Source organism: Rhinoraja longicauda, chromosome 33, assembly GCF_053455715.1.
Source record: "Rhinoraja longicauda isolate Sanriku21f chromosome 33, sRhiLon1.1, whole genome shotgun sequence".
Taxonomy (NCBI): Eukaryota; Metazoa; Chordata; class Chondrichthyes; order Rajiformes; family Arhynchobatidae; genus Rhinoraja; species Rhinoraja longicauda.
Genome location: NC_135985.1, coordinates 24,083,110 through 24,103,876, shown reverse-complemented (window position 1 = coordinate 24,103,876; position 20,767 = coordinate 24,083,110). Strand labels below are relative to the sequence as shown.

Below are 20,767 nucleotides of genomic sequence, written 5' to 3'. Positions count from 1 at the left end.
CTGTGCCGTCTTCACCATTCTCTGTAGTGATTTGTGGCCGTGGGCAGAACAGTTCCCGTACCAGACTGTAATGCAGCCCGTCAGCAGGCTCTCGATGGTGCATCTGTAGACGTTTGTGAGGATGCTGGCATTCAAACTTCCTCAGTCTTCTCAGGAAAAAGAGCCGCTGGCGGGCCTTCTTTGTTATTGTGTCCATGTGCAGTGTCCAGGAAAGGTCCTCAGTGATGTGCACACCGAGGAACTTAAAGCTGCTGACCCTTTCAACCTCAGCATCACCGATGTGGATGGGGAGGTGTCCACTCCCCTGCTGTCTCCTGTAGTCCACGATCATCTCTTTAGTTTTGCTGACATTGAGAGAGAGGTTATTTTCCTTTCACCAGCTGTTTAGTGCCTTTACCTCCTCCCTGTATGCCGTCTCATTGTTGTCTGTGATGAGGCACAAGATGGTCGTGTCATCAGCAAACTTTAGGATGCTGTTTGAGCTGTGCTTAGCAGTACAGTCGTGCGTGAACAGGGAGTACAGGAGAGGACTGAGCACACAGCCCTGTGGTGTGCCTGTGTTGAGGATCAGTGTGGAAGAGATGTGGCTGCCAATTCTCACGACCTGGCGCCTGCCCGTCAGGAAATCGAATATCCATCCGCAGATGGAGGTCTCCAGTCCAAGATCAAGGAGCTTGGGGACGGGTTTTGAGGGAATAATAGTGTTGAATGCTGAGCTGTAGTCAATAAAGAGCATTCTCACATATGTATTTCCTTTGTCCAGGTGGGTGAGCACAGTATGTATTGCCATGGCGATGGCATCGTCCGTGGCCCTGTTTGGTCTATATGCAAACTGAAGAGGGTCCAAGGTGTCAGGGAGGGAGGAGCAGATGTGAGTTTTGACTAGTCGCTCGAAGCACTTCATGATGACTGATGTCAGTGCGATAGGACGGTCGTCATTTAAACAGGAGGTTACTGGTTTCTTTGGAACAGGAACGATGATGGATGCTTTGAAAGAGGTGGGAACCACAGACTGACTCAGAGAGAGGTTGAAGATGTTGGTGAACACGTCTGCCAGTTGATCAGAACACGCTCTGAGAGCCCGCCCTTGAATACCATCCGGCCCTGGAGCTTTGCGGTCGTTGACCTTTTTGAAGGACCGCCTCACGTCTGCCTTTAGTAAGGACAGTGTGGTAGTCCCCCTGCACACCTGTGGACTCATGGTGGGCGCTGTGTTGTCTACATCGAACCGGGCGTAAAAGGTGTTAAGCTGGTCCGAGAGCGATGCGGTCGGCTGAACAGTGCTCCTGTTTTTCCCTTTGTAGTCTGTGACGCAGCGTAATCCACTCCACACGCGTCTGGAGTCCGAGCTGTAGTAGTTAGATTCCACTTTGTTTCTGTAGTCTCTCTTGACTTTCCTGATGGACGTCCGGAGGTCATATCTGGCTACCTTGTAGGCGTTGAGGTGGCCTGAGTTGAAGGCAGTAGTCCGTGCTTTAAGTTTAGCACGGATTTCCCGTCCGACTCAGGGTTTCTGATTTGGGTAAGTGCAGATGGTTGCTTTTGGAACCACATCATCGATGCACTTACTTATGTAGCCCAAGACAGAGTTGATATTGCCTTCTGCTGTGTCTTCAAACATCTGCCAGTCAGTTGTGTCAAAGTCCTGTAAGGCCTCATGAACCTCATTGTTCCATTTATATATTACTCTGGAAACCGTTTTTTCCTGTTTTAGTTTCTGCCTGCATGCAGGCAGCAGTAGAATGGAACAGTGATCTGCCTTACCAAAAGCAGATCATGAATGATGATGATGGAATTTGATGATGGAATTTAAAAAAAGACACAAAGTGCTGGAGTAACTCGAGGGGTCAAGCAGCATCTCTGAAGAACACGGATAGGTGACGTTTCACAAAGTGCTGGAGTAACTCAGCGGGTCAGGCAGCATCTCTGGAGAACATGGATAGGTGACGTTTCACAGCATTCTGGAGTAACTCAACAGGTCAGGCAGCATATCTGGAGAAAATGGATAGGTGATGTTTCGGGTTGGGAGCCTATTTCAGACTTCAGACAGATGCTGCCTAACCTGCTGAGTTGCTGCACCACTTTCTTTTTGTATCTGCATTTCCTTGTGTCTCCACCTTTTGAGATCCTGGTTATGGTAAACTGGGAATAATTCAAGTTTGGTGATCTGCCTCTCTGGACAGGCAATCACGTAGTTACAATAATATAACTCCAAAGACAGGCACAAAATGTTTGAGTAACTCAGCGGGTCAGGCAGCATCCCTGGAGAAAAGGAATTGGTGACGATTCGGGTCGGGACCCTTCTTCAGACTTATTCATGGAGTCATAGAGTGATGCTGCATGGATGTAGGCCTTTCAGCCCAACCTGTCCACATCGGCCAACATGGCCTAGCAACATTAGTCGCACCTGCCAGCGTTTAATACATAACGCTCCAAACCTGTCCTATCCATGTACTTGTTTAACTGTTTCTTAAACGTTGCGATAATCCCAGCCTCAACTACATCCTCTGGCAGCTTGTTCCATACACCCACCACCCTTTGTGTGAAAACGTTATCCCTCAGATTCCTATTAAATCTTTTCCCTTCACTTTAAACCGATGTCCTCTGGGCCTCGATTCCCCTACTCTGGGCAAGAGACTCTGTGCATCTACCCGATCTATTCCTCTCATGATTTTATGCACCTCTATAAGTCTTTGTGTCTGTCTTCGGTTTAAACCAGCATCCGCAGTTCCTCCGTACACAATAGTGTAACTCCTATTGGTGTATGACAAACCTGCTTAAAATGAGAGCTTAAATTAATGAGCTTCATGAACATATAAAAGTCAACATGAATCACCTAAACAGTGATATATATGTATTTGTATATATATATATATATGCTGGGACAGACACAAAATGCTAGAGTAACTCAGTCGTTCAGACAGAATCTTTGGAGAAAAGGAACAGGTAATGTTTCGGGTCGAGACCCTTCTTCAGACTGAGTCAGGGGAGAGGGAAGCCAGAGGTGTGAAACGTTTCAGAATAAATCAGAACTGGAACTGATGACGAAGGAAAGGTGGAGCCCACAAGGGACAATTGTAGGCTGTGGTGGAGGTGATAATGAAGAGAAATTACAGTTGGTCCTGTGTATGGAATTCCCAAACACCTACGATTCTAGTAGAATCACAATTAGATGTGGTTGTTATTTATCTCTTATTTGGTAACTGGAGGGTAACTGAAAATTGCCACTCAGCTAAGCGGTACTGCCCATGGAAGCTACGTGGTCAATGAGGCGGATCCAGGTAGACAATGAATTCAACAACCAAGCCTGTGGAGTATTCTTAAGCGACTGTGTTACTTTGATCTTAGTCAACGACACCATTAAAATGTCATTGTGACATTCTTTTCCCTCCTTATAATGTGTATCAACAAGACGCAGCGGTAGAGTTTCTGCCTTACAGCGAATGCAGCACCGGAGCCTCAGGTTCGATCCTGACTACGGGCGCCGTCTGTACGGAGTTTGTACGTTCTCCCCGTGACCTGCATGGGTTTTCTCTAAGATCTTCGGTTTCCTCCCACACTCCAAAGACGTACAGGTATGCAGGTTAATTGACTGGGTAAATGTAAAAATTGTCCCTAGTGTGTGTAGGATAGTGTTAATGTGCAGGGATCGCTGGGCGGCGCGGACCCGGTGGGCTGAAGGGCCTGTTTCCGTGCTGTATCTCTAAATCTAAAAAAATCGAAATCTAAAACTTCCTGTCCCATTAGGTGAGTATCAGTCCCATAGATCTTTGGTCCCACTGGACCAACCACATTGAACGTACGACCAAGAAAACCTACCAACGCCTTTACTTCAGAAGACTGAGGAAGCTTTGAATTACTCCAGTGACACTTACTAACTCTACAGATTAAACGTAAAACGCATCTTTCTGGGATGCCCCACTATGTGGTTTGGTGACAGCTCTACCCAAGACCACAAGAAATTGCAGTGTTGTGGATGTAGTTCATTCCACCACAAACCTGCTTGGATTTGCCAGAGTTAAATGGCCTCTAGAATAATCAGATATAATGGTGTAGCCTAGCAACTACAGTTGTACTTAGCTCTATTAGATTAGTTGAAACAGAAGAATATTACCTCAAGCACATATTTTGATGATTTCAATTCTCCAACATTAACGTAGAGAGGCGAAGGCTGCCTGACCCGCCGAGTTTCTCCAGCACGTTGTGCCTATCCTGGATTGACTAGCTCCTTGTCCATTTGATGATACTGCTGTCTATGATGGGCATCGTTATGCATTTTAAAGCTTGCATTATGTGGAATATGTGAATCAGGCATTTTGCCATTAAACATCCATCAGTTCCCCTACACTGTGAGGGTGAAGAATGCCAACTAATTGACTTTTTGTCCCACTGGAAGCAAATCCATCTCAATAAATCAGAATCCATCTCAATAAACAGAAGCACATAAAAAATTGAATGCCATGCATGCTGAATTTAGTTGGACACCATAGCCAGTACAGGCCACTATCTGAGCTGAACTCTCCACCCACCCACTCAACGAAAAGCACTGACATAAACACATGCTGGTAAAGTAAACGGCCCCAGCCTAATCTCTGTGCTAATCCCTTTCCATGGTTTGCTTCATCTCCTCTCTCTGAATATCTTTAAAAAACACGTCCTTGCAAGGATCACGGTGTTTAGATCTCACTGTTGATGTTAGACACAAAATGCTGGAGTAACTCAGCGGGTCAGGCAGCATTTCAGGAGAGAAGGAATGGTGACGTTTCGGGTTGAGACCCTTCTTTAGATACCTCTCTTTGTGACCGTGGAGTTGTCCAAAGCCTTATCTCCCTTATAAGGAGGCCCCAAAAGAATTTGGATTCAAGTCAACATCTACTCTTTACACAAAAGGCTGTTCATTCAACCATCAAATACATGGCTTATCCCATCAGTGACTAATAGCTCTAGCTGAGGCGTATGTTTGAGGAGTGCTGCATCATTTATAACCTAGTCTTCATCCATCACTTGAAGGCTCGTCACTTCCTTGCATCCAGTCTATCTTCTTGGTGCATTGCATCAGGACGTCTGCAAGCATTCTCAAGCCTGCCACTCGAGCCATTTCCTTTTCTCCACTTCTGCCTAATGGGGGAAGATAAGAGAAGGGTGGCACGGTGGTTCAGAGGTAGAGTTGCTGCCTGGTTCGATCCTGACAATGGGTGCCAGCTGTACGGAGTTTGTACGTTCTCCCCGTGACCCGAGTGGGTTTTCTCCTGGTGCTCCGGTTTCCTCCCACACTCCAAAGACGTACAGGTTTGTAGGTTAATTGGCTTTGGTAACATTGTAAATTGTTCCTCGTGTGTGTAGGATAGTGTTAATGTATGGGGGTCTGTGGTGATGAATCTGTGGAATTCATTGACACTAGAGGATAGTGGAGGTTAATTGGCTTGGTAAAATTGTAAATTGTCCCTCGTGTGTGTAGGATAGTGTTAATGTACTGTGGTAGTGAATCTGTGGAATTCATTGCCACAGAGGATTGTGGAGGCCAAGTCAATAGATATTTATAAGGCAGAGTGACGGATTCTTGATCAGTACGGGTGTCAGGGTTATGGGGGGAAGGCAAAAGAATGGGGTTGAGAGGGAAAGGTAGATCAGCCATGATTGAATGGCAGTGTAGATTTGATGGGCCGAATGGCCTGATTCTACTCCTAGAACCTATTAACATGAAAAGCAGTATCACCCTGCTGTATGCATCTATGACTATGTGACTAAGTGTGGGATTGTTTCTTCACCATAATTTTCTATGCACTTTAAATTGAATAAATGCTCAAGCATTCACACACTGCTTAGATTTTGTTTATAATTGACATCTCTTATCTCTTTGCATCTTTCCTGCTGTCTTAATCTATTTCTGTCTCTCGTTTGTCAGTTCCCATGTCTCCTTCTGTTGTGGTCTCATTCTGCATCTATGCCAGAGTTTATCTCCTTCTTGTCTTTATGGCTCTCCCTGTGTTTTTTCACATCCCTCCTATTTTGTTTTATCGTTTGTACACATTAACTGTTCAGCCATTTCATGTATCTGGATCAAATGTGCATGTGGCAGTGTATAGAAGATTTCTATTTCACAAACAAAATTAAAATTTCTGAAGATCACATTTACCTGCATTCTGCTTGCAGATGGATTTACAGTGAGCAGTGTGAAGTTGCAATACCCACCTAACCCATTGGTGAAAGAGTTCATCCTAAGACAGGGTAAGTTGTTATATTTAATACCTTGCTGCTGGTGATGTGGCTGTCTCTGGATGTCTTAGTCCACTGGGTTTATTTGTTGGCATGTCCGATGTTGGATCAAACATAGTTGCGACATTGAAGATAGACACATAATGATGGTTTAACTCAGCGGGTCAGGCAGCATCTCTGGAGAGAAGGACTAGGTGACGTTTTGGATCGAGACCCTTCTTCAGACTGATACATTGGTGTGTTGAATCCATTGTATGTCAATCACGCCTCCATTGGAAGTGGCCAGATGCCATTGTCCAGCATCACGAGTGACTTTAGACTTTAGAGATACAGCGTGGAAATAGTCCCTTCGGCCCACCGATTCTGTGCTAACCAGTGATGACCCTGTGCACAGCCATCATCCTACACACTCGGGGCATTTACAATTTACAGAATCCAATTAATCTACACACTTGTACGTCTTTGGAGAGGGGGAGGAAACCTATCCTAAAAGTCCATACTCCGAATGGTTTTTAACTTTTTGCTTCAATTGTGAAGTGAAAAATTACCAAAGGATTCCTTTCCAGTGATATCATCGAGAATTTGTAGGAAAGAAAACTGCAGATGTTGGTTTAAATTGAAGATAGACACAAAATGCCGGAGTAACTCAGCGGGTCAGGCAGCATCTCTGGAGAGAGGGAATGGGTGACGTTGCAGGTCGAGACCCTTCTTCAGACTGATGTCAGGGAGAGAGCAGGACAAAGATAGGAAGTAGTAGGAGACAGGAAGACTAGTGGGAGAACTGGGAAGGGAGGGGAAAGAGAGGGACAGAGGAACTATCGAGCAGTCAATGTTCATACCGCTGGGGCGTAAACTGCCCAAGCGAAATATGAGATGCTGTTCCTCCAATTGGCGCTGGGCCTCACTATGACAATGGTGGAGGCCCATGACAGAAAGGTCAGATTGGGAATGGGAGGGGGAGTTGAAGTGCTGAGCCACCGGGAGATCAGGCTGGTTAAGGCGGACTGAGCGGAGGTGTTGAGCGAAACGATCGCCGAGCCTGCGCTTGGTCTTGCCGATGCAGAGAAGATGACATCTGGAACATCGAGAATTTGCCTCACTCTCTGTCAGTAATTTTTTCACATTGCCTTTACACATACATCGGCAGGAGTATTACTCAGTTTTATCCCTCCCCATTGTTCCTTTCAGACTAATTTCCCACTAACTTCCTTAAGAATACCAAGGTTGTCGATTATGCCCATAAGCAAACTAAAATTAAACCATCACTTAAAACCAGGAACCCAACATTTTCAACAAAAAAAAATGCTGAAAACACTCTGCAGGTCTCCACGGTAGTGCAGCAGTAGAGTTGCTGTTTTACCTCTCCCGTCTCCTCCCCATAACCCCTGGCACCCCTACTACTCAATCTATCAATCTCCGCCTGAAAAATACCCCTTGGCCTCCACAGTCTTCTGCGGCAATGAATTCCACAGATTCACCACCTTCTGACGAAAGAAATAACAGTCTTATTCTTAACATTCCATGCAAAGTACTGAAGATAGACACAAAATGCTGGAGTAACTCAACGGGTCAGGCAGCATCTTTGTAGAAAAGGAATAGGTTACGTTTCCGGTCAAAACCCTTCTTCCGACATTGAAGATATCAGAAAATATTGCAGACATTGGTTAGTTATACTGTATGTATTAGCTGTATTGAATACATTGCTCTGGTACTTATAACCACTGCTTATAAGCTTCTAACTTACCCTGAGATGCTAAACTGAGCAAACTGGATTGAGCGAACATATGACATACAACGTCAAATATTCGTGACTGCTTAGTTTAGTTTAGAGATACACCACGGCCACAGACCCTTCGGCCCATCGAGTCCGCGCCGACCACGATCCTCGCACACTAACACTATCCTACGCACATTACGGACAATTTACAATTTTTAACCGAAGTGAATCGACTTACAAACCTGGACGTCTTTGGAGTGTGGGAGGAAACTGGAGATCCTGAAGAAAACCCATGCAGGTCACGGGGAGAACATACAAACTTCACACAGACAGCACCCGTGGTCAGGATCGATCCCGGCTCTCTGGCACTGTAAGGCAGCAACTCTACCGCTGTGCCATTGTGAGTCATAGAGAGTCATAGAGTCATAGAGAGTCATAGAGAGTTATAGAGTGATACAGTGTGGAAACAGGCCCTTCGGCCCAACTTGCCCACACCGGCCAACATCACCCAGCTACACTAGTCCCATCTGCCCGCGTTTGGTCCATATCCCTCCAAACCTGTCCTATCCATGTACCTGTCTAACTGTTTCCTGCCCCATGTACCTCATGCAGCTACTACCCTGTTGATAGAGTGGTGGATGGTCATGGAGGGAGCCTTTGCCTCTCGCGGCAGTGCATTTTAAATATTGTCCATGCTGCTTCATGGACAATATATATAACATTTTTACGTCAACCGTTTATCTAAACTTTTTTTGTGAATGCTAACAATATTTATCCTATGATCCCCAGCAATGGCGTGTACTGTATAGCTTCACCCTCTCCAGAAGTGAATTTCTTCCGCAAAGTCACAAATGTTGCACAGATCCCTGGTAGTGCTGGAATGAGGGAGGGTATTGTGCGTTGGATGGAGTGCCAGGAAACGGGCTTCCAGTTATAGGGTCGGCACAGTGATGCAGCAGGTGGAGCTGCTGCCTCACAGCTCCGGACACTTGGGTTCGATCCTGACCGTGGGCGCTGACTGTGTGGAGTTTGCACGTTCTCCCAGTGTTTTTGAGTGGGATTTCTCTGGGTGCTCCGGTTTCCCCCCCTCACCACAAAGATGTGGGGGCTTGTAGGTTAATTTGCTTCTGCAAAGAAAAAATTGCACCGAGTGGGAGTGGAAGCGAAAATGGGATAACATAGAACTAGTGTGAACGGGTGATCGATGGTCGGCGTGGACTCGGTGGGCCGAAGGGCCTGTTTCCCTGCTGTTTCCCTGCTTTTTCCATAATCTATAATCTAATCTGATCCTCAATGAATGCTTATCTTCTTGGGGTTTTTTTTTTTAGAGACACAGCACGGAAACAGGCCCTTCGGCCCACCGAGTCCACGCCAACCAGCGATCACCCCGCACACTAACACTATCCTACACACACACTGGGGACAATTTACACATATACCAAGCCAATTAAGTCTTTGGTTGAGTTGGAACGATATTCATCGGGTAAGATGGGGACTATCATGGCACTTCGGCTGAGCCTTGTGCATGCTGGAAAGGCTTTGTGGAGTTTGCGATGTGATTTTATTTTGCTGTCAGTCTACCTCTCAGCTTCTTTCCTGTTCTTGTGGAGTTCGAAACACCATCGCAAACGTGGGTGGGTCTACTTTGGTACTGCAATTATAACGTAACTCCCTATACTTTTCAGATGAGTCTGTCATACAATTTCTATCACCTTTACCAAGAAAATATTGTGGGATCTGACTTTTATCCGAAGTTAAGTCTTGGCAGATTTAACAAGTCCGCATGGCTCATTTATGGTTTGCCCTTGGAATAATGCATTGCGCAGAGCAACCACAGTAGGGAGACTACTCAAAGGCGTTCGACAATGCTAGAGACTATCAGCAAGCATCAAAAAGAAAATAGTTATCAGACGGAACAACCAGCTTAGGTTTATAATTCATAGTTTAAAAAGTGTTGGAAGTACATGATAAAATAACTGAGAGCGCGGACAATAGACAATAGACAATAGACAATAGGTGCAGGAGTAGGCCATTCAGCCCTTCGAGCCAGCACCGCCATTCAATGCGATCATGGCTGATCACTCTCAATCAGTACCCCGTTCCTGCCTTCTCCCCATACCCCCTCACCGTTATCCTTAAGAGCTCTATCCAGCTCTCTCTTGAAAGCATCCAACGAACTGGCCTCCACTGCCTTCTGAGGCAGAGAATTCCACACCTTCACCACTCTCTGACTGAAAAAGTTCTTCCTCATCTCCGTTCTAAATGGCCTACCCCTTATTCTTAAACTGTGGCCCCTTGCTCTGGACTCCCCCAACATTGGGAACATGTTTCCTGTGGAGAAGGATAATTCACTGAGTGGTTTGCTTGGATACTCAAAAGGTTTACCATGCAATCCCTCACTTGAAGCCGGTAAAAGAGATGAAAGATCATGGAATAATTGACAAATTGGCTGGGGGGATTGAGACTTGTCTTAGTAATCGGAGACAGTAGATGGTAATTAGTGGAAAATAAAACAATGACGTTCCTCAGAGATTTGTTCTGGAATTCTTGGTTCATCCATCTGGAAACTCCTTCTCCCCAATAGACGCCAATACATTATCTAATTGGTTCTTGAATTTTTTTAATGCTTTTATGTTCATTAATTTACCTTCATTACACACCAAGCCTAAAAGGTGAAATGTTCAAACACATACAGGTGGGTGGCATGGTGGTGCAGTGGTAGCGTTGCTGCCTTCCAGTGCCAAAGCCACAGGTTTGACTGTCTGTACGGAGTTTGTACGTTCTCCCCGTGACCTGCGTGGGGTTTCTCCGGGAGCTCTGGTTCCCTCCCACATTCCAAAGACAAACAGGTTTCCAGCTTAAAAATGAAGTTAAGATAATAAAGTTAGGAGTCATTCACATTGCTGTTCTGGATATATATAACACAACACAGGTAAGGATAACATAACATAACATAACATAACATAACAACACTTTATTGTCACTCGGCACAACACCGAGCGAAATTTCAGCAGTCACACAAAATACAGCAAAAAGAAAAGAACACAGGACACCCGACCCCAACACAAACATCCATCACAGTGACTCCAAACACCCCCTCACTGTGATGGAGGCAACAAAAACTTCCCCTCTCTTCCCCCCGCACCCACGGACAGGCAGCTCGACCCCTACCAAGGCAAACGACACGCACAGCCCCCGCAAGGGGATGGAAGGCCCCCCGGTCGAGCCGCCCCGGGCACCGAAACGTCCCGCGGCCGCACCGGGCGATGTTAAGTCCAACGGCCGAGCCGCACCGGGCACTGAAATGTCCCGCGGCCGAACAGCGCTGACGATGTTAAGTCCAGCGGCCAAGCCGCACCGGGCACTGAAACGTCCCGCGGCCACACCGGGCGATGTTAAGTCCAGCGGCCAAGCCGCACCGGGCATTGAAACGTCCCACGGCCGAGCCGCACCGGGCACTGAAACGTCCCGCGGCCACACCGGGCACTGAAACGTCCCGCGGCCACACCGGGCGATGTTAAGTCCAGCGGCCAAGCCGCACCGGGCACTGAAACGTCCCGCGGCCACACCGGGCGATGTTAAGTCCAGCGGCCGAGCCGCACCGGGCACTGAAACGTCCCGCGGCCGCACCGGGCGATGTTAAGTCCAGCGGCCGAGCCGCACCGGGCACTGAAACGTCCCGCGGCCGAGCTGCGCCGGCAATGTTAAGGCCCGCAGCCGAGCCGCACCGGGCACTGAAACGTCCCGCAGCCGAGCTGCGCCGGCAATGTTAAGGCCCGCAGCCGAGCCGCACCGGGCACTGAAACGTCCCGCAGCCGAGCTGCGCCGGCAATGTTAAGGCCCGCAGCCGAGCCGCACCGGGCACTGAAACGTCCCGCAGCCGAGCTGCGCCGGCAATGTTAAGGCCCGCAGCCGAGCCGCACCGGGCACTGAAACGTCCCGCAGCCGAGCTGCGCCGGCAATGTTAAGGCCCGCAGCCGAGCCGCGCCCCGGGGAAGAGACCTAATAAAATAAAGGTTTCCCCCCGCCCCACCCCCCCACCCCACCCCACACCCCCACCACACACCCCCACCACACATACACAGCCAAAAACAGAAACAAAAACCATCCCAACACCGACACAAACAAAAAAAAAGAAAAAAAGACAACAGACTGCCAGAGAGCCGCAGCCGTTAGGCGCAGCCAACTCCTCCCTAGGATGGCAATCATCCTACCTTGAAAAACATTATGGAGCTGGATGTGTTTGTTTGCCAATGCTATTGTTTAATGCTCAACTGTACCAATACCAAGGGCCGGCACAGTGGCGCATCAGTGGAGTTGCTGGATTACACCACCAGAGAGCCAGGTTCGATCCTGACTATGGGTGCTGTCTGTACGGAGTTTGTATGTTACCTGCCCCGTGACCTCTGTGGGTTTTCTCCGGGTGCTCCGGTTTCCTCCCACACTCCAAAGATGTACAGGGGTTTGTAGGTTAATTGGCTTGGTATAATTGTAAATTGTCCCTAGTGTGTGTAGAATAGTGTTAGTGTGTAAGGATCGCTGGTCGGCGCGGGCTCGGTGGGCTGAGGGGACTATTCTGCACTGTATTTCTAAACTAAACCAAACTGAAACTCTATCGTTGGCAGCCCAGGATCAATTGCAGGAAAAGCTGCCAAGGAGATGATGGAAGCTGTGTGGGAGTGCTTGGTCATGCCTCACATCATTCAATGCCTGGTTGGAGTTCCATAGGGCAGAAACAGGCCCTTCGGCCCATTATGTCCATCCTGAACATGGTGCCGGTCTCAACCCGAAATGTCACCCATTCCTTCTCTCCAGAGATGCTGCCAGTCCCGCTGAGTAACTCCAGCATTTTGTGTCGACATGGTGCCCCTCCACTGCCTTCCCATGCCCCAAGTTGCTCCGTGTCACTGCTAGATATGGGATGATCGGACGAGCAGACATTGCAGATCATTGCAATGATGCGTATTGTGGAATCAGTGATCTCTCAGGGAGCTTACTCTGGGTGTGTGCATCTGCAGAAGAAGTCCAGAAGAAGTCCAGCAGAGGCTACAGGATGAATATCAGTAGCACCACAGGGACAAAAAAAAGGACACAGAGTTCTGGGGTAACTCAGCGGGTCAGACAGCATCAATGGAGAACATGGTCCAGAAACGTCTCTGATCCATGTTCTCCAGGGATGATGCTTGACCCGCTGAGTTACTCCAGCAGTTTGTTTCCTTTGTTTTGTTGTAAACTAGCATCTGTGGTTTTTCACCTCCAGGGACTTGTTCATTTACATTTCCCTGGTGATCCTCTGCAGGGGTTGACTCTTGTTTTTCCGTGTCCGTCAAGTGAATACCTTTATCATGTATCTGTACACTGTAAATGGCTCGATTGTAATCACGTATTGTCTTTCCGCTGACTGGTTAGCACGCAACAAAAGCTTTTCACTGTACCTCGGCACAGGTGACAATAAACTAAACTGAACTGAAGGTCCTGGGTTGAACCACATTGCATCCACACTGCATCAGTGTAGGTTAGCAATGGTGGAAATAGGCGCCGCACATGTGATGATGGCATTAGCTGCGCTACTCCCAACTCAAAAGCTTGTTCGGCTTCATCGGAGGCATCTCGCCTGATTGTACCTGAACCATTACCTGGTTATTAACCATTACCTAGTTAAAGCGGCACGGTGGCGCAGCGGTAGAGTTGCTGCCTTACAGCGAATGCAGCGCCGGAGACTCAGGTTCGATCCTGACTACGGGCGCCGTCTGTACGGAGTTTGTACGTTCTCCCCGTGACCTGCGTGGGTTTTCTCCGAGATCTTCGGTTTCCTCCCACACTCCAAAGACGTGCAGGTATGTAGGTTAATTGACTGGGTAAATATAAAAATTGTCCCTAGTGTGTGTGGGATAGTGTTAATTTGTGGGGATCGATGGGCGGTGCGGACCCGGTGGACCGAAGGGCCTGTTTCCGCGCTGTATCTCTAAATCTAAAAAATCTAAATCCAGATCTAAATATCTCAGGAATGATCATGAGCACAACCCATCTCACAGAAAATAGCGTTAAAGCACATTTTATGCTTCTAAAAGTGTGAACAGATAGATTTGGTTGTGCAACACACAGAATCACTCAGTGTGTCCGGCAGCATCTCTGGAGGGAATGGACTGATGACGTTTCGTGTTGGGATCCTGTAGTTTAGTTTAATTTAGTTTAGAGATTCAGCATGGAAACCGGCCCTTCTGCCCACCGAGTCCACACCGACCAGCAAACACCCCATACACTAACGTTATCCTACACATTAGGGACAATTTACAATCTTTACCAAAGCCAATTAAAGTACAAACCTGTACATCTTTCGAGTGCGGGAGGAAACCGGAGCGCCCGGAGAAACCCCACGCAGGTGACATGGAGAAGGTACAAGCTCCGTACAGACAGCACCCATGGTCATGATCGCACCCGTGTTTCTGGCACTGTGAGGCAGCAACTTGATCGCTGTTCCACCCGTGCCCCCGAAATATAGACAATGGAAGGACCAAGTACTTAAAGCATTGTAGTATGACTTAACAGTGTCTCTCTCTGCTCCTTCTCGTCCATCTCCAGTGTTCAGGTGTTGTTCAGTGTAGAAGAACCCATTCTCCAGTGATGTGGAGAATGCAATGATGTCTTGCACACCTCATTAATGATGTTACTAAAAAGGGAATTGCTGCACTAAATAGCTGCTTCTAACTAACAGTTCCAATTCATAAAACACAGAAACAAGTCGATTCTGCTGTTTCTTAAATGTTCCTACCTGAAGCCAGTATGGTCATTACTTTGAATATATTGAACTGCTTTGGCACTCAGTGGTACGTACATTAAATGCACGCTAGTTAGCTCATTATAACAGGACAGGGGATCCACTCGCCCAGGGCTTTAAGTGAAAGTCTATTGGAAGTTTAGTTTTAGGGTAGAGATACAGCGCTGAAACATGCTCTTCGGCCCATCAAGGCCCCACCGGCTAGCGATCCCCACACATTAACACTATCTATCCTACACTAGGGACAATTTTGTTTTAACCAAGCCAATTAACCTACAAACATGTACGTCTTTGGAATGTGGGAGGAAACCGAAGATCTCGGATAAAACCCACGCAGGTCACGGGGAGAACGTACAAACTCCACACAGACTAGCATCCGTAGCCAGGATTGAACCCGGGTCTCTGCACTGTAAGCGCTGTAAGGCAGTGCTTCTGTTGATATTACCACTCCTGGTTATGAAAATATTCGTATCAGGACAAGTTGGGCTGTCAGTCCCTCTGCTGTCTGTGGTGGTCCATGATCGTCTCTTTAATATCAAACCTCAGCTTGGCTGCTGCTGATCTATCAGTGAGTGGAAGAACCAAGAGCCTCCAATGAACACTATGAAGAGGAACCACAGGGTCATAGAATGATACAGCATAGAAAAAGGCCCTTTAGCCCAACTTGCCCATGCAACCCCATTTACATCCCCCAACCCCAACAGAGTTACATCCATCTCCACTAGTCCCATCTGCCTGTTTGGCCTATACCCCTCTAATAAAACCTTTCCTATCCACATACAGTACCTGTTCAAATGCATTTTAAATGATGCTATAGTACCTGCCTCAACTATGGAAGCTCATTCCATATAGAGTCATAGAGTCATAGAGTCTTACAGCGTGGAAAAAGGACGTTTGGGCCAACTTGCCCATACCAGCAACATGTTCCATCTGCACTCGTCCCACCTGCCTCCATGTAAAAGTCTTTCCTATCCATGTACTTGTCCAAGTGCCTTTTAAATGTTACGAGACCAAGTGGACCTGTTGGGCCCAAACCTCTTCTGCATTAGTGCAGCACCCTCTCCTCCCCCTCCCCCTTCCCACTCCCCCTTCCTCCTCACCCCTCCCCCTCCTTCCCCTTGCCACCTTCCCTCCTCTCCCCTCCCTCCCCTCCTCCCTCCACCCCCCCCTCCCTCCACCCCCCCTCCCCCTTCCCCTCCCCCCTACTCCATCCCCCTCGACTCCCCTTATCCTCCCTCCTCCCCCCCTCCCCCCCCTTCCCTCCCACCCCCCTCCCTCCCTCCCTCCCTCCCTCCCCTCCCACCCCCCTCCCACCCCCCCCCCCCTCCCTCCCTCCTCTAGGAGATAGATTTACGTTTTAAAATATGAATAACTTAAAAAATATAACACCGATTTCAATGAAACTTCTTGCATCAGCACCAAGGGACGACGGTGAGTAAGGTGGGCCTAAAATTGTCGCGCTATCGTGTACCGTTTTGGCTGTAGTTCAGGAACAAACACAAACAAACGAGAGTTTTAGTGTATAGATATTACCTGCCACAACTACCTGCTCTGGCAGCTCGTTCCATATACCCACCAAATATATCCATTCCCCATGTGATTTTGTACACCTCTATCAGATCCCCCTCTCAGCCTCCAGCCCACCAAGGAATAACAGAGTTACGATGACGTCTACAATTGGAGAGGGAAAATAAAAGTCAGCATTCCTCTTCCTGTTTCCTGTCCACATTCCCTTCTGCTGCAAAGAGTTCTTGTATGCAGGCAATAGACTCATGGATTTTTTTTAATTTTTAGAGATACAGTGCAGAAACAGGCCCTTCGGCCCACCGAGTCCATGCCGACCAGTGATTCCCGTACACCAGCACTATCCTACACACTAGGGACAATTTACAATCTTTACATAAGCCAATTAACCTGTGGAATGTGGTTGGAAACCGGGCACCCAGGGAAAACCCATGCGGGTCACAGGGAAAACGTACAAACACTGTACAGACAGCACCGTAGTCAGTGTAAGAAAATAACTGCAGATGCTGGTACAAATCGAAGGTATTTATTCACAAAATGCTGGAGTAACTGGTCAGGCAGCATCTCAGGAGAGAAGGAATGGGTGACGTTTCGGGTCGAGACCCTTCTTCAGACTGATGTCAGGGGGTGGGACAAAGGAAGGATATAGGTGGAGACAGGAAGACAGTGGGAGATCTGGGAAAGGGGACAGAGGAACTATCTAAAGTTGGAACCGTAGTCAGGATCGATCCGGGTCTCTGGCGCTGTAAGGCAGCAACTCTACCGCTGCGCCACCGTGCAGCACCTAAATGTTGAGCCTGTGAAACGCAATGCCTGCGTTTCCAATAGCAATTACTACCTGTACTGAATGAACTGAAATGTCACTTGAGTTCCTGGAGCGATTGTCCCTTTGGAAACGGAGGGAGGAGATTTGGGAAGTGTAGCATGGCGTACCATTCCGCCTGTAAAACTATAATTAAGATTCCCTGTTCGATTAGAAAGGACCTCACATCCAACCTTGAGTGCTACTTTTCTGCAAAAGGCGCATCCAAGTCACAGGACATGATTCGAGTCCTGCCTGGCCACCATGTTAATTGGACAGAGTGTTGTTAAGTTGGAAAGGGTGCAGAGAAGATTTACAAGGATGTTGCCAGGACTCGAGATTCTGAGCTATAGGGATAGGTTGAGCAGACTGGGACTCTATTCCTTGGAGCGCAAGAGGATGACGGGGGATCTTAAAGATGTGTATAAAATCGTGAGAGGAATAGATCGGGTAGACACACAAAGTCCCTTGCCCAGAGTGGGGGAATCGACAACCAGAGGGCATAGGTTTAAGGTGAAGGATATAATAGTAATTGTAGGGGTAACTTTTTCACACAATGGTTGGTGGGTGTATGGAATAAGCTGCCAGATGAGGTAGTTGAGACTATCGCTAAGTTTAAGAAGTAAATAGACAGGTATATGGATAGGTCAGGCTTAGAGGGATATGGACCAAATGCAGGCACATGGACTAGCATGGATGGGACGTTGGTGGGTGTGGGCAAGTTAGGCCGAAGGGCCTGTTTCCAGACTGTATGACTCCATGAATCTATATGCCTAATCTCCTTATTTTAATAAAAGTTAAATAAAATGTTATCAAAGATGGGGTTTGCCTTTAATCATCTGGTTCCAATACATAGTATTATTATTGTGTGCTTGTATGGCCTTGTGCTGTCAATATAAATAAGTGTGGCTTTTAACATTTAGCAAATCAATTATATAAAATGCTTCCTGTAAATGGCTCTTAATTAGAGATGAGCATTAATAAACGGTTTTGTTAAAATACGGCTGCATCAGCCTCACTAAGAGGGCCCTATCTCCTCTTTCATGTGGGTTGGTGGCACTAGAGACATAAGAGGTACTTTAGTGGTGGATCAATGAGGAGGCTGTTATGGAGGCCATGAAGATCGGGAGTTTGCACCTCATTCCTGCAGGCTTCCCGAGACCCCTGTTGGGCCAGCCACTGTACCCCGTGTGTCACCTGTTAACATTGTAACTCCATGCACTCTGAAAAGATGAGAGGGGTCGGGGGGAGTGAAGAGGGAGTGAGTTGGGGGTGGTGAAGGTGGGGAGGGGAGATTGTGAAGCGAAGCTACAGCTCTGCTGAGCTCAAGCACTAACTCTACACTCAGGATATTGATTGTTCTGATCATTCTGCAGCAAATTAACTTCAATGGCCCCTGTACCAGCCCAACATTTAACATTATCAGTGATGGAGATAAATTATATCATTTTTTCAATCTCCGCATTGCTTATTTGGGAAAAGCAAGGATCCGTGCACTAGCAACATCTTGTCGAGAGCTTATATTATTCAATTATTCCAAAATTTTCCTATGCTTCTTACAATTCATTAATTCTGCCATGTGCCCAGTTTAAAAGAAAATCAATTATTTACAATTCTGTTTCTACTTGGAGCGGTAAAGAATTGGTGGGCCTACTGTTAGAACCGCTATATTACAGTGCCAGAGACCTGGGTTCAATCCTGACCTTGGGTGCTGTCTGTGTGGAGTTTGCACGTTTTGCCCGTGGGTTTCTCCAGGTGCTCCAGTTTCCCACATCCTAAAGATGTGCTGTTTATGAGGTTAATGGGCCATTGTAAATGACCCCTTGTGAGTAGGTGAGTGGTAGAATCTGGGGGGGATTGATGATAATATGGAAAGAATAAAGTTGGATTAGGTCAGTGTAGGAATAATGGTTAGCTGACGGTCAGTGTGGACTCGGTGGGCGAACGGTCCTGTTTCCCCATTGCAGGCATTGGACTTTGTCTATGGGACTGATGTGTGACAATGCTGGCAACTATACTCTGCACTGCAGCTCCCCTTTGCTCTACCTACTGTACTTGGGTTTGGCTTGATTGTACATATGTATGGCATTATATGATCTAATTGACAGCATGCAAAACAAAGCTATTCACTGTACCTTGGTAAACATGATGATAATAAACCTAAACCTAAATCTATGTAAACCTGATGCTTCGAAAGTACCATATTGTTGTTATTTCTCCAGAAATGCCTGATTGATCACACTTATGGTCTTACTCAACCCGAGTGATGTGCTGAACTAGAGGTTCATGCATCTATATACTAAAACTCTTGTTTGTTTGTTTGTTTGTTCCTGAACTACAGCCAAAATGGTACATGATAGCGCGACAATTTAGGCCCACCTTACTCACCGTCGTCCCTTTGGTGCTAATGGAAGAAGTTGTTCATTGAAATCGGTGTTATATTTTTAAAGATATTCACATTTTAAAGTTTAAATCTACCTCCGAGGAGGGAGGTGGGAGAGGGAGGATAAGGGGGGTTGAGGGGGATGGAATGGGGGAGGGGAAGGGTGGGGAGGGGGAAGGGGAGTGGGGGAGGGGAGGGGAAAGGGGGGAGGGAGGGGAGGAGGGGGAGGGGAGGGGAGGGAGGTGGAGGGGCGAGGGGAGGGGAGGGGGCGAAGGGGGAGGGGGGGAGGGCATGGAGGGGTGTAGAGGTGGAGGGGGTGAAGGGGAGGGGGAGGAGGGGGAGGGAGGAGTGGGAGGGGGAGAGGGAGGAGGAGGGGAGGGGAGGGGAGGAGAGGGGAGGGGGAATGAGGAGAGGGTGCTGGACCAATACAGGAGATGTTTGGAGCCAACTGGTCCACTTGGTCTAGTCTGCTTTAAAGCTCTCAATATATAAACTTGTAGGCTAACTATAATTTAAAAAGATTATTTGATCTTACCTGTGGACTGGGTTGTTTTGTGGGCAATTCATTCATCTGCATATTTTGAAGGTAGTTTGCTAGCTTCAGATGGGTCAGATGCATAAAGATGTAAACTCATGAGAATTCAGCATTGCAGTCGGCAGTCCTGTCCTTTGAGCTTTTATCAATTTTTTTTTAGAGATACAGTTTTAGAGATTACTAGAGATTAGTTTTTTTTAGAAAAAGGCCCTTCGGCCCACTGAGTTCGGGCCAACCAGCGATCCCCGCACACTAACACTGTCCCACACACACTAGGACAATATACAATTTTACCGAGCCGATTAGCTACAAACTTGTACGTCTTTGGAATGTGGGAGGAAAACGGAGCCACCGAAGAAAACCTATGCAGGTCACAGGGAGAACGTGCAAACCTCCGCACAGACAGCACCCACAGTCAGGATGGAACCCAGGTCGCTATTGGTGCAAGGCTGCAGGTCACTGATGTGCCACCGTGCCGCCCTGCATTGCCATTAATCCAGATCCTGGCTGATTTTGTACCTCACAGCTCATTGTAAAATTCTCTCCGATACACCGTATATTTGCCACTCTTGCAATACTCTGCATGTCAGGTGCACTATAATGGCCCCTTAGCATTGAGCCAACAGGTATCTTGGGTGAGTTATGCCATTAGTGAGTTGAAGTGATGATTATAGCCTTCTTTAAGATTCATTTTAATGCAGTAATGTTAATTAGTTTTATGCTTTGAAACATAGCTTCTCAGACCTGCTCTGAGTCATTAACTTTTATTTGGTCTACAGAGAAGGAAAAACTGTCGGCCCATTATACTTGAC

The 20,767-nt window shown here is 47.3% G+C and overlaps 1 long non-coding RNA gene across 1 annotated transcript in view; it reads left to right on the top strand.

The window, feature by feature from the left end:
- Positions 1 to 20,767, top strand: part of LOC144609055 (uncharacterized) — a 210,540-nt gene that overhangs the window by 104,836 nt on the left and 84,937 nt on the right. Inside the window, exon 2 of the long non-coding RNA XR_013549271.1 lies at positions 6,154 to 6,228. This is a non-coding gene — a long non-coding RNA (uncharacterized LOC144609055). The remainder of the gene's footprint in view (positions 1 to 6,153; positions 6,229 to 20,767) is intronic.